Source organism: Lolium perenne, chromosome 4, assembly GCF_019359855.2.
Source record: "Lolium perenne isolate Kyuss_39 chromosome 4, Kyuss_2.0, whole genome shotgun sequence".
Classification (NCBI taxonomy): domain Eukaryota; kingdom Viridiplantae; phylum Streptophyta; class Magnoliopsida; order Poales; family Poaceae; genus Lolium; species Lolium perenne.
In genome coordinates this window covers 224,851,153-224,865,426 of record NC_067247.2, presented here as the reverse complement: position 1 = coordinate 224,865,426, position 14,274 = coordinate 224,851,153, and the positions used below count along the sequence as shown (strand labels likewise).

At 43.9% G+C, this 14,274-nt stretch overlaps 1 long non-coding RNA gene across 1 annotated transcript; it reads right to left on the bottom strand.

Moving 5' to 3' along the window:
* Nucleotides 1-2,978: 2,978 nt before the first annotated feature.
* LOC139838888 (uncharacterized) lies at nucleotides 2,979-11,260 on the bottom strand. Its single transcript, XR_011756716.1, has 2 exons — nucleotides 11,089-11,260; nucleotides 2,979-3,209 (listed from the first exon to the last, which is right to left on the bottom strand). It is a non-coding gene; the product is annotated as an uncharacterized lncRNA (long non-coding RNA).
* Between the last annotated feature and the right edge of the window lie 3,014 nt (nucleotides 11,261-14,274).

Sequence of the window (14,274 nt, the reverse complement as noted above, 5' to 3'; positions counted from 1 at the left end):
CATTTTGGTTTGGATTCCCTGCTCTGTAGATGTAGCCATCATAACTTCTATCTTGCTCAGTCGTTGTTACAAAAATTATAGGCTGCTACTATTTTGTTCATGCCAATCTTGTTCTCCCTGAACATGTTGGTTTGCATTCCCTGTACTACAGGTGATGCCATTGTTATTTCTATCTACTTCGTCGTAAGCTAACAAAGTAATTGCCTGCTATTAGTTCCTGCATGCTATCGCTCTGCCATCCTGTAGTACAAATTTATTTGAACTCGTCACAGCAGCTACTTCCATCATAATTTTGTCTGCCATCTGATTCTTCAAAAGCTGCAATATTAACTTGTTTCTCTTAATTGGCATGGCGCTCACATATAGAATGGTGAACATATTGGTGTGCATTCCCTCTTCTACAAGTTCATAGGTGATCCCACTATATTCCGTTTCTGGTCCATCCTAAGTCGTAGCATTAACTATCCTCTATGTGTTGCTCATTACAACTTTATATCCCGAAACAAATTGATTTGTTTCCCTTATCTACAAGTTTATGAGTGATGCCATGATAACTCCTATATGTTTTATTCCTAGCTATTATAGTAACATCCTGCTATTATTTAGTTCATGGCCAATTTTAAGTAATTGCACATGTTGGTTCACATTGCCTGCTCTATAGTTTTTGGCATCATAACTTCTATATTTGGTTTACATTCCCTGCTATGTAGATCTAGCCATCATAACTTTATCTTGCTCAGTTGTTGTTACAAAAATTATGGTCTGCTACTATGTTGTTTGTGCCAATTTTTTACTCCATGAACATGTTAGCTTGCATTCCCTGTACTACAGGTGATGCCATTGTTTTGTATCTAGTTCATTGTAAGCTAACAAAGTAAGGACTTAGTTTGGCATGCTATCACTCTGCTATCTAGCCTGTAGTACAAATAAACTTGTCATACTACTAGATAATAATTTTGTGTGCCATCTTGTTCTTCAAAAGCTGCATTATTGACTTCTTTCTCTGACTTGGCATGACGCTCACATATGGAATGCTGAACATATTGGTTTGCATTCCCTCTTATACAAGTTCACAGGTGATCCCACTATATTCTGTATCGGGTCCATCCTAAGCTTCAGCATTAACTATCCTCTATGTATTGCTCATTACAAGTTTATATCCCGAAACATCTTGATTTGCATCCCCTTCACTATAAGTTCAGGAGTATTATTTAGTTCACGGCCAATTTGAAGTAATTGCACTTGGCACATGTTGGTTCACATTCCCTCCTCTTTAGCTTTTGCCATTGTAACTTCTATTTTTGGTTTACATTCCCTGCTCTGTAGATGTAGCCATGATAACTTCATCTTGCTCAGTCGTTGTTACAAAATTTATAGCATGCTACTATGTTGTTCATGCCAATTTTGTACTCCCTGAACATGTTGGTTTGCATGGGACTCGATAGTAGTAAGTCTGCTGTTTCATTCTAACGTGCTCTGTTATATTGGCTGTTGGTATGCGGCATGCACTCTTTGTTTGCTTATTGTGCGCATTACAATGATCTTGTTATAACGACGAAATGATGAGTTCCAAATTCTTTGGCAAACAATATTGTAGTGTCTTTGCCTTTCCATTGTTGTTGTCTTAACTTGTAATGTCTTTGTTTCAGATATAGGTGGTGCATGGACAACTTAAAAGATTGTCGAATCGCTTCATTGTATTTCTAGGTTTAATTACCATTCAATTTCCCTGGGTTCTGTAATATTTTTTCAAAGCCTTGCAGCTGATGTAATATTTAGATAGTTTTTATAGTTCTTTCGCGCATTTTTTCTATGGTGCTTGTGGTAAGTGAGGCTATCCGACAGAAATCATGTGCTGCGTAAATATTCTCAGTATCTTTCCATGTTCTGCGCAATCTAAATCACAAATTCCCATCCCTTAAACGGCCCAATTAAGCGAAATCACATATGTGCCGGCCCGCAAAATCCTAAAGCGCCTATCCTGCTATCATATAAACAGCAACTAAACGGGCTGGCCCACTGACTTATTGGGCCAGCCCACTTTCTTTAAGGTGGACCCCGCACACAAGCTGGGCCGGCCCTGTAACAGAAAAGTGGGCCCACATGCTTATTGGGCCAGCCCATTTGGTAACTGGGCCGGCCCGTTAGCAGGAAAGTGGGCCCCACAAGCTTATTGGGCCGGGCCGCTAACTTGTTGGGCCAGCCCACCTGCTTTACGGTGGACCCCACATACTAACTGGGCCGGCCCGTTAGCATGATAGTGGCCCCCACAAGCTTATTGGGCCGGCCCACTAACATGTTGGGCCAGCCCAATTGCTTTTTGTGGTGGACCCCACGTACTAACTGGGCCAGCCCTTCAGCTGAAAATTGGGCCCCACATGCTTATTGGGCCGACCCGTTAACCTGTTGGGCTAGCCCACTTGCTTTACGGTGGACCCCACTTACTAAAAAGGGCCAGCCCGGTTACATGAAAGTGGGACCCACCTATTTATTGGGCAGACCCACTATCTTGTTGGGCCAGCCCACTTGCTATATGGTGGACCCCACATACTAACTGGGCCGGCCCTTTAACTGGAAAAGTGGGACCTACCTGTGTTTTTTGGGTCGGCCCACTAGCTTGTTGGGCCAGTCCACTAGATCTATGGTTGACCCCACTTAGTAAATGGGCCGGCCCGATAACAGGAAAGCGGGACCCACATGGTAATTGGGCTGGCCCACTACCTTCTTGGGCCGACCCATTTTCTTTATGGTGGACCCTACATGGTAAATAGGCCGGCCCGGTAACTGGAAAGTGGGTCCCGCATGCTTAGTGGGTGTGACGCCCCAAAACCGGTACCATGAGGATCCCAGCGAACCCGCCGAAATCCGCACGATATCGATTTTAGGAGACGCACCACCAAGCGCCTCGTACACGCCAAAGCATGCACGCGATGCGGGTGGAATCAATCACGAGAGGTAACATTACAACATGATTACAATAGAGCCCACAAGAAACAGATATATTACAGCAACGACTCCAACGAGTCAAGATACAAATAGATACATACAAAGATCCAAATCATACAGAAGATCAAATATATCCGAGTACGGACAAGATACAAATTTGGACTAAGAGTCCTGAAGATAACCAGTGGCGTCCATAACCCTGCCAAGGCCAAGCCGGAAGAGTAACCTTGCTAGCGTCGTCTTCATCGAACATATCTTCATACCTGCCCGGTTATATCCCGTAGAAGCAGCAATAAGTACGGATTCGTACTTAACAAGACTTCAAGACATATAAGCATTCGTCAACCAGTCATCCTTTGTACTTGAGGCACACAGGGGACTTAGAGGACGCAAGAGGAACGTCATAGGCAATATGGTGGGGTTAAGCGGCAGCGCGCAAGCACTAAAAACCTATAGAGACACTCTACAACAGTCGTCTAACCAGAGAAGATGAGAGAGCGCACAACTAACAGTTCTATACTCTGCAAACATAACACAGTCGATGCGTTCCCCCTTCGCCAAGAAGTACTTACAAAGGCACTCACATGATTGTCAAGTTTTAACCATTTATTATTGAAGTTATACTAACTTACTACACAAATTATTATTAATGAATCAACAGGTGCAAGTTGTCTATGGTCGAGTCATACAGCTCCAAGTCGTCCATAACCGCGGACACGGCTTATCGATAAGATTGTAACCCTGAAGGGGTGCCCAAATGTGCCCACACGCACGATCAAACCACTTGCGACAGGTGGATATCACGACTCACACTCTCCTTCACGACAACAATGTCCAGGAAGCCACCTAACCAAGTTAAACCCGTATCGAAGTCCGGCCGTATCTCCGAAGCGGACTTAGCTATGTGTGTCAACGTGCTAGGTGGTTTAAACACACACTGGGGCGATAAATCACTTCGCAGAGGCTCCACGACCTATACGTGCATACCAGAAACAAGGGATACAAGGCACCCAGGGGCTTCCCAAAGTAAATAAGTAACATGCTGGCATGCACGCAACAACAAATGGTAAAACATTGCAAACTAGTTGTGGCCACTGGACAAAGTTGTAGATTCCGGCAGTGGTCGAGGGGAGACCCAGAAACATACCCACGTGTGGTTAGAGCGCTCAGTCTCGGAACAGATAAAAAGAATTCTGGATCCTAGATTTCATGGAAACACAAGTGAGCCGTCATAAAACGAGCAACTGACCCACCGATGTCTCCGCTAACAACTATTAACAAGTAACCATGATATCCTCGACAGATATAACCATGAACCATGTGTCATGTTTGTGGAGAAAAATAGCAATTTACCAAGTAATTTAGACAAAATAGACCGCAAGCAAAGCACGACTAGATTAATGGAAAATAAACAATGTAAGTAGGAGAAGAAAGATAATGGAAACACATTCGGAGAGATTGATCCATATATTATAGGTGCGACACAAATAGAGAGCATGGTGGTGATCTGAACAAGATGAAAGAAAACACCATACAGCTGTGCGCCCGCGTTGGCATTGACGTTGTCATTTTTAGCCATGTCGTCGAGGTAGAGACTGCTGATGTCGGGGAAGAAGTCCTCATCAGGGAAGTGGTCGTCGAAGTCCGTGATGAAGTCAGTAGTCGCGCTGATAGCGCTCCCCAAAAACCTTATCGCCCTTCTCCCGTACAGGACTCGAAGAAGCGGGGTTTCGGAGGCCTACTGTCCCGGATCGCGGTGCACGCCGCCAGACGGGATGGAGAAGAACCTGTAGCAGCGCAGTGCTAGGGAAAGCGTTTGCAAGAACCTGTACGTGAGGTGAGGAGCGCCCTCCCTTTTATAGGCACGGGCAGGCAGGCGAACAGACGGCGACGGGAGATGAAACGAACAGTCAGTGGGAGGCAAACCGAAGAGACAGCAGCCGGAGCCGAACGGCCCTAATAAAAACCCACTAGCAAAAATTCGTTTCAGCTTTGTGCAACCGTTCAGATTATTTCCCATTCACCCGCGGCAAAAGATAGAGAAGCTCTCGGCTCGAGGCATTCCCGCAACCCGCGGCGTGTCGTGACGAACGAACAAGCGAGCGAGGAGGAGGAGGAGGAGGAGTGCGCGAGGATTCCCTCTTGTTCTCACTCACATACAAGTGCTAGAACAGCTCTCCTTATAAACCACTCCAGCTCTCTCTCAACTAGCAATGTGGGACTAAACATTTGTCCCACCTCTTGCCATGCATGAATGGGCTACATGGGCCTCTAGGATTTTCAGGAATTATTGGAATGGAAAAAATGGACTGGGCTATTTTGTGCCAAAATTCTAACAATCCCCCACCAGATCCCAGAGGCACATGTAATTTCGCCTTTGGTTCCAAAACACTGTTTATATACTGGTACTGCAGTGGAGACTGTTAAGTTGAACTTCCGCCTAGAACTCTATGCTACACTGGGCGGCAACTTGTATAGTGGACTATGCCTTGAACTGCAAGTTTGCTGCATCCTAGCTTCACACAAAGCCTTGACCAATACTAGGCTGCCGTGGGACTTCCCCGCGGGTGGAGCTTATGCGTCATACTCCATGGCCTTTCATGAGTTTGTTAGAGAGCACCCAACTCTCATAGACTGCGACGGTTAACAGTCAAACTCATATAGGTGTGCTCTTCAAAAGATGTTCTGCAGGACAACATCTCTGCTTAAGATAAGCCACTTAGAACACATTAAGATAAATATCAACTGCCATGCAGAATAGGAAAGTATTGCATCTTCACGGAGTGGTGTTTATTAAAATATGGATACTTTCCTCTCAGTCAACCAACAGCTTGTCTCCCAATTCTAATTCACGGGATCTCCGATCACATAGAGTGGTTTACCACTGTGGAAAACTCATATTGTGGGTCTCATACCCATCTCCTTTGATGCATTATCTATCACATTGCATGATAGACCCTTTGTGAAGGGATCTGCCAGATTCTTAGATGTTTGGATGTAGTCCAATGCAATAACTCCGGAGTTTCTCATTTTTCTGACAGATTTCAATCTCCTCTTCACATGTCTTGAGCACTTCATATTATCCTTAGAACTGTTCACCTTAACAATCATTGTTTGATTGTCACAGTTCATTAGAATTGCGGGTATAGATTTTTCAACCACAGGTAAGTCCATCAAGAGTTCACGGAGCCACTCTGCTTCAACAGTGGCCGTGTCTAATGCTGTGAGTTCTGCTTCCATAGTTGACCTCGTTAAAATGGTCTGCTTGCAAGACTTCCAAGAAACAGCGCCACCTCCAAGTGTAAATATATATCCACTCGTGGCCTTTATCTCATCAGCATCAGAAATCCAATTTGAATCACTATAACCCTCTAGTACCCTTGGATACCCGGTATAGTGGATGCCATAGCTCATAGTGCCTTTTAAATAGCGCATAAATCTCTCAAGAGCTTACCAATGATCATCTCCAGGATTTGAGACAAATCGACTGAGTTTGCTTACAGCAAAAGCAATGTCAGGCCTCGTAGCGCTAGTTAAATACATAAGCGAGCCAATTATTTGAGATTATGTAAGTTGATTTCTAGCAGTGCCTCGATTCTTTCGAAGTATCACACTAGGATCGTATGGTGTTGGAGAAGTCTTGCAATTGCTATACCAAAAACGACTCAAGACCTTTTCAACATAGTGAGATTGAAGCAAAGTGATCCCACCATCATCATCTCTCATCAGCTTGATGTTCAAGATAACATCAGCCACTCCTAAATCCTTTATCTCAAAAGACTGAGATAGAAAGTCCTTGACCTCCTTAATCACATTAAGGTTGGTCCCAAAAAATCAATATGTCATCAACATATAAGCACAGAATGACTCCCTCGCCCCCACCATGGCGATAGTACACACATTTGTCCGCTTGATTTACAACAAAGCCTGCACTGGTTAAGGTTTTATCAAATTTCTCGTGCCATTGCTTTGGTGCTTGTTTAAGACCATATAAAGACTTCAACAACTTGCACACCTTTCCTTCTTGATCATTTACTACAAAACCATCTGGTTGATCCATATAAATTTCCTCGTCCAACTCTCCATTTAGGAAAGCTGTCTTGACGTCCATTTGATGAACGAGAAGACCATGTGAGGCGGCCAGAGAAAGTAGTACTCGAATAGTGATCAACCTAGCCACATGTGAGTAAGTGTCAAAGAAGTCTTCTCCTTCCTTTTGGGTATAACCCTTGGCCACAAGTCTGGCCTTGTACTTTTCAATAGTACCATCCGGCCTTAGTTTCTTCTTAAACACCCATTTGCATCCTACAGGTTTGCAACCATAAGGATGATCAGTGATCTCCCAAGTTCCATTGGCTAAAATGGAATCCATTTCACTTCGGACAGCTTCCTTCCATTAGTCAGCATCAGGAGATGCATAGGCTTCTGAAATAGAAGTGTGAGTATCATCTACGAGATACACGATGAAATCATCACCAAAAGACTTTGCAGTCCTTTGTCTCTTGCTCCTTTTAGGAATTTCGTTATCATCTTTCTCGGGATCTTGAAGGTGTTCTAAGGGAATAGTAGGTTCAGGAATTGTAACAGATTCCTGACTAGATAAGTTAGGTATCTCCTCATTTGATGAGCTAGAAACATTTTTCATAGGAAAAATATCCTCAAAGAAAGTCGCGTCATTCGACTCCATGATTGTGCCAACGTGCATGTCGGATACCTCAGATTTTACTATTAAAAATCTATAGCCAATGCTACAAAAAGCATATCCCAGAAAGACACAATCTACAGTTTTTGGTCCAAGCTTGCGCTTCTTGGGAATCGGCACATTCACTTTCGCTAAACAACCCCAAGTTCGTAGGTAAGAGAGTTTTAACCTTTTCTTTTCCCATTCCTCGAATGGAGTAATTTCTTTGTTCTTTGTGGGAACTCGGTTTAGGACATGACACGCGGTCAACAGTGCCTCCCCCCACCATTCCTTAGAGAGACCCGATGTGTTTAACATGGCATTAACCAGATCTGTTAGAGTTTGGTTCTTTCTTTCGGCTACTCCATTTGACTGGGGTGAGTAGGGAGGCGTCCTCTCATGAATTATACCATGTTCCGCACAAAAGGAATCAAACTCATTGGAAAAATACTCTCCACCTCGATCAGACCTTAGCCTCTTAATCTTTCGATCAAGTTGGTTTTCCGCTTCAGCTTTATAAATTTTGAAGAAGCTCAAAGCCTCATCTTTTGTCTTCAGAAGATACAAATGACAGTATCTCGTAGAGTCATCGATCAATGTCATGAAGTATTTCTTTCCACCTTTTGTCAATACACCATTCATCTCACAAAGATCAGAGTGTATGAGCTCTAGTGGTGCCAAATTTCTCACCTCTGCAGTCGTATGCGACTTGCGAGGTTGTTTTGCTTGCACGCATGCTAGTCATTTTGATCCTTTGGCATAAGTGAATTTTGGTATTAAATCTAATTTTGATAATCACGTCATGCAACCAAAATTAACATGACAAAGACGTGAATGCCAGACATTTGATATAAGATCAGACGAAACATGATTCACAACTTTATTAAAAACATCTGACAGTGACAGGCGGAATAAACCTCCGCACTCATATCCTTTACCAATAAAAGTACCAAACTTAGAAAGTACAAACTTATTGGACTCGAAAACAATCTTGCAGCCATCACGGCATAGAAGGGATCCGCTAACAAGATTCTTATTTATTGAGGGAACATGATGCACATTCTTCAATCGCACGGTCTTTCCCGAAGTGAACTTCAGATCGACCGTACCAACACCATGAACAGAAGCATGCGAGCCGTTTCCCATCAGCACGGACTGAGTCCCTCTGATCTGATATGAAGAAAACATGGAAATGTCAGAACAAACATGTACATTAGCGCCCGTGTCAATCCACCAATCAGGAGAATGACATAATGAAAGAACAGTAGGTAATATACCATACCCAACATCCTTCATATCAACATCGCCCATGACAACATTGGCGGTCTTGCCGCCCTTCCCATGCTGGCGCCTGTCATAACGGTTGGGACAGCTAGGAGCCCAATGCTCAGGATCACCGCACACATGACAAGAACCTTTCTTCTTATCAGTCTTCTTCTTGAAAGTAGTGGACTGTGAGGGCTTGTTCTTCCAGTCGAACTTGCTCTTGCCACAAACTTGCCCTTGTTCTTGAACTTGTGGGACTGGAAGTTCTTTTTCTGTACCAAGTTGGCACTTGAACCACCCTCAGCACCACGAGCAAGTGTGTCTTTTGCCCTCGCCTTTTCTTCCACATCAAGAGTCCCAATGAGATCCGAAGCAGTGAACTCTTGTCTCTTGTGTTTTAGGGAAGTAGCAAAATTCCTCCATGAAGGAGGCAGCTTGGCAATAATGCTTCCGGCAACAAACTTGTCCGGTAACACACAGGAGAAGTACTCAAGCTCCTTGGCTAGTGCCTGTATCTCATGAGCCTGCTCAACAACTGAGCGATCACCAGTCATCTTGAAGTCACAAAATTGCTCCATGATGTACAGTTCACTACCTGCATCCGAGACCCCAAACTTGGCCTCGAGAGCAGCCCACATGTCCTTGCCATTAGTAAAGAACATATAGGGTTCAATAATGTTCTCTCCAAGTACAGATAACAGAGCAGCCCTGAACAGCCTGTCAGTTTTCTGAAAAACTTGCTCCTGAGAAGGAGTAAGCTCTCCCTCAGGCTTGCCAAGAGTGGCGTCATTGCAGTTCATGTTTTCAAACCAGAGAACTGCTCTCGCGCGCCATCTCTTGTAGTGAGTACCCTCAAAAAGGAGCGGCTTCACAGATGCGACAAAGCCACTTGGGGTAAATTGCCTATAATAAGGTTTTTGGATTGTTGAGAAAAATAGCAATTTACCAAGTAATTTAGACAAAATAGACCGCAAGAAAAACATGACTAGATTAATGGAAAATAAACAATGTAAGTAGGAGAAGAAAGATAATGGAAACACATTCGGAGAGATTGATCCGTATATTATAGGTGCGACACAAATAGAGAGCATGGTGGTGATCTGAACAAGATGAAAGAAAACACCATACAGCCATGCGCCCGCGTTGGCATTGACGTTGTCGTTTTCAGCCATGCCGTCGAGGTAGAGACTGCTGATGTCGGGGAAGAAGTCCTCGTCGGGGAAGTGGTCGTCGAAGTCCGTGATGAAGTCAGTAGTCGCGCTGATAGCGCTCCCCAAAAACCTTATCGCCCTTCTCCCGTACAGGACTCGAAGAAGCGGGGTTTCGGAGGCCTACTGTCCCGGATCGCGGTGCACGCCGCAAGACGGGATGGAGAAGAACCTGTAGCAGCGCAGTGCTATGGAAATCGTTTGCAAGAACCTGTACGTGAGGTGAGGAGCGACCTCCGTTTTATAGGCACGGGCAGGCAGGGGAACAGACGGCGACGGGAGATGAAACGAACAGTCAGTGGGAGGCGAACCGAAGAGACAGCAGCCGAGCCGAACGGCCCTAATAAAAACCCACTAGCAAAAATTCGTTTCAGCTTTGTGCAACCGTTCAGATTATTTCCCATTCACGCGCGGCAAAAAGATAGAGAAGCTCTCGGCTCGAGGCATTCCCGCAACCCGCGGCGTGTCGTGACGAACGAACGAGCGAGCGAGGAGGAGGAGGAGTGCGCGAGGATTCTCTCTTGTTCTCACTCACATACAAGTGCTAGAACAGCTCTCCTTATAAACCACTCCAGCTCTCTCTCAACTAGCAATGTGGGACTAAACATTTGTCCCACCTCTTGCCATGCATGAATGGGCTACATGGGCCTCTACGATTTTCAGGAATTATTGGAATGGAAAAATTGGATTGGGCTATTTTGGGCCAAAATTCTAACAATGTTCCCCAACAGATAACCCGGTAAGATAGCAGTAACGGTAACGAGATATAAACAGCACTAGCATGCACTACGACTCGCAAGGCAGACCCGATAACCAAAAACCAGCTGTAGGAGGTTGGTGGTTGGTGGTGGCAATATGGGCTGCTTGAGGTAACAAGTGGAAGGGACACGTGACAAGAACGCAACTTAAGGATAGCATGAGGGAGAAGGCAAAATAAAGTAGGTGAGCGACTTCTGCAGGGGCACAAGTATAGGGGAAAATGCTTGCCTGTTAAAGCTTGCTGAGGAACATCCGGAGGACTTGTCGTATCTCACCACACCACTTCGTGATCCTATCCGGGAAGAAACAAATGCTGGAACACACAACGCATGCAAGTCTTACTACTACGGATAAAGAAGATCCAGCATGATCATGATGATATGCATGACATGGCAGCGATGATGCAATGCACTTATCCAATTTAAGCGGAGTCGAAACCCCGGACAAACAGTTTAGGTTGGAATTGCATATTTACCGGCAAAGTTAAGTGGTTGTTTGATGTAGCCCCGCCTATCGTCGACGCTACACCATGGCCAAGGAGTCCCACAAGTGAACCAATGATACGTCTTCAACGTATCGATAATTTCTTATGTTCCATGCTACTTTATTGATGATACCTACATGTTTTATGCATACTTTATGTCATATTTATGCATTTTCCGGCACTAACCTATTAACAAGATGCCGAAGAGCCAGTTGTTGTTTTCTGCTGTTTTTGGTTTCAGAAATCCTAGTAAGGAAATATTCTCGGAATTGGACGAAATCAATGCCCAGGATCTTATTTTTCCACGAAGCTTCCAGAAGTCCGGAGAGGAAACGAAGTGGGGCGACGAGGCAGCCACACACCAGGGCGGCGCGGCCCTGGCCCTGGCCATGCCGGCCTGTGGTGTGGGCCCCTCGTGGCGCCCCCTGACCTACCTCTTCCGCCTACTTAAGCATTCGTCGATAATAACTCCAGTACAGAGAGCCACGATACGGAAAACATTCCAGAGACGCCGCCGCCGCCAATCCCATCTCGGCGGATTCAGGAGATCGCCTCCGGCACCCTTCCGGAGAGGGGAATCATCTCCCGGAGGACTCTTCAGCGCCATGGTCGCCTCCGGAGTGATGTGTGAGTAGTTCACCCCTGGACTATGGGTCCATAGCAGTAGCTAGATGGTCGTCTTCTCCTAATTGTGCTATCATTGTTGGATCTTGTGAGCTGCCTAACATGATCAAGATCATCTATCTGTAATGCTACATGTTGTGTTTGTTGGGTTCTGATGAATATGGAATACTATGCTATGTTGATTATCAATCTATTATCTATGTGTTGTTTATGATCTTGCATGCTCTCCGTTACTAGTAGAGGCTCTGGCCAAGTTTTTGCCTGTAACTCCAAGAGGGAGTATTTATGCTCGATAGTGGGTTCATGTCTCCATTAAATCTGGGGGAGTGACAGAAACCTCTAAGGTTGTGGATGTGCTGTTGCCACTAGGGATAAAACATCAATGCTATGTCTAAGGATATATTTGTTGATTACATTACGCACCATACTTAATGCAATTGTCTGTTGTTTGCAACTTAATACTGGAGGGGGTTCGGATGATAACTTGTAGGTGGAATTTTTAGGCATAGATGCATGCTGGATAGCGGTCTATGTACTTTGTCGTAATGCCCAATTAAATCTCACAATACTCATCATAACATGTATGTGCATGGTCATGCCCTCTTTATTTGTCAATTGCCCAACTGTAATTTGTTCACCCAACATGCTTATTCTTATGGGAGAGACACCTCTAGTGAACTGTGGACCCCGGTCCATTCTTTTACATCTAATACAATCTACTGCAATACTCGTTCTACTGTTTTCTACAAACAATCATCATCCACACTATACATCTAATCCTTTGTTACAGCAAGCTGGTGAGATTGACAACCTCACTGTTACGTTGGGACAAAGTATCTTGGTTGTGTTGTGCAGGTTCCACGTTGGCGCCGGAATCCCTGGTGTTGCGCTGCACTACAGTCCGCCGCCATCAACCTTCAACGTGCTTCTTGGCTCCTACTGGTTCGATAAACCTTGGTTTCTTACTGAGGGAAAACTTGCCGCTGTACGCATCACACCTCCCTCTTGGGGTTCCCAATGGACGCGTGTTGTACGCGTATCAAGACTGTTTTCTGGCACCGTTGCCGGGGAAATCAAGACACGCTGCAAGGGGAGTCTCCACCTCCAATCTCTTTACTTTGTTTTTGTCTTGCTTTACTTTTATTTACTTCTTTGTTTGCTGCACTATATCAAAAACACAAAAAAAAATTAGTTGCTAGTTTTACTTTATTTTCTCTCTTGTTTGCCATATTAAAAAAAAACACACAAAAATTAGTTACTTGCATTTACTTTATCTAGTTTGCTTTATTTACTATTGCTAAAATGGGTACTCCTGAAAATACTAAGTTGTGTGACTTCACAACTACAAATAATAATGATTTCTTATGCACACCTATTGCTCCACCTACTACTACAGCAGAATTCTTTGAAATTAAACCTGCTTTACTGAATCTTGTTATGCGAGAGCAATTTTCTGGTGTTAGTTCTGATGATGCTGCTGCCCATCTTAATAATTTTGTTGAACTATGTGAAATGCAAAAGTATAAGGATGTAGATGGTGACATTATAAAATTAAAATTGTTTCCTTTCTCATTAAGAGGAAGAGCTAAAGATTGGTTGCTATCTCTGCCTAAGAATAGTATTGATTCATGGACTAAATGCAAGGATGCTTTTATTGGTAGATATTATCCCCCTGCTAAAATTATATCTTTGAGAAGTAGCATAATGAATTTTAAACAATTGGATAATGAGCATGTTGCCCAAGCTTGGGAAAGAATGAAATCTTTGGTTAAAAATTGCCCAACCCATGGACTGACTACTTGGATGATCATCCAAACCTTTTATGCAGGACTGAATTTTTCTTCGCGGAACTTATTGGATTCAGCTGCTGGAGGTACCTTTATGTCCATCACTCTAGGGGACGCAACAAAGCTTCTTGATAATATGATGATTAATTACTCTGAATGGCACACGGAAAGAGCTCCACAAGGTAAGAAGGTAAATTCTGTTGAAGAAACCTCTTCCTTGAGTGATAAGATTGATGCTATTATGTCTATGCTTGTGAATGGTAGGGCTAATGTTGATCCTAATAATGTTCCGTTAGCTTCATTGGTTGCCCAAGAAGAACATGTTGATGTAAATTTCATTAAAAATAACAATTACAATAATTCTAGGCCATATCCTGCTAATGGTAACTCTTATGGTAGGTATGTTTCACCTAATGAGGAAAAGATGTTAGAAATTGAAAGATCTACCAAGAGCTTTATGCAATCACAATATGAGCAAAATAAATTGTTTACTAAAACTATGAATGAACAATCTACCTT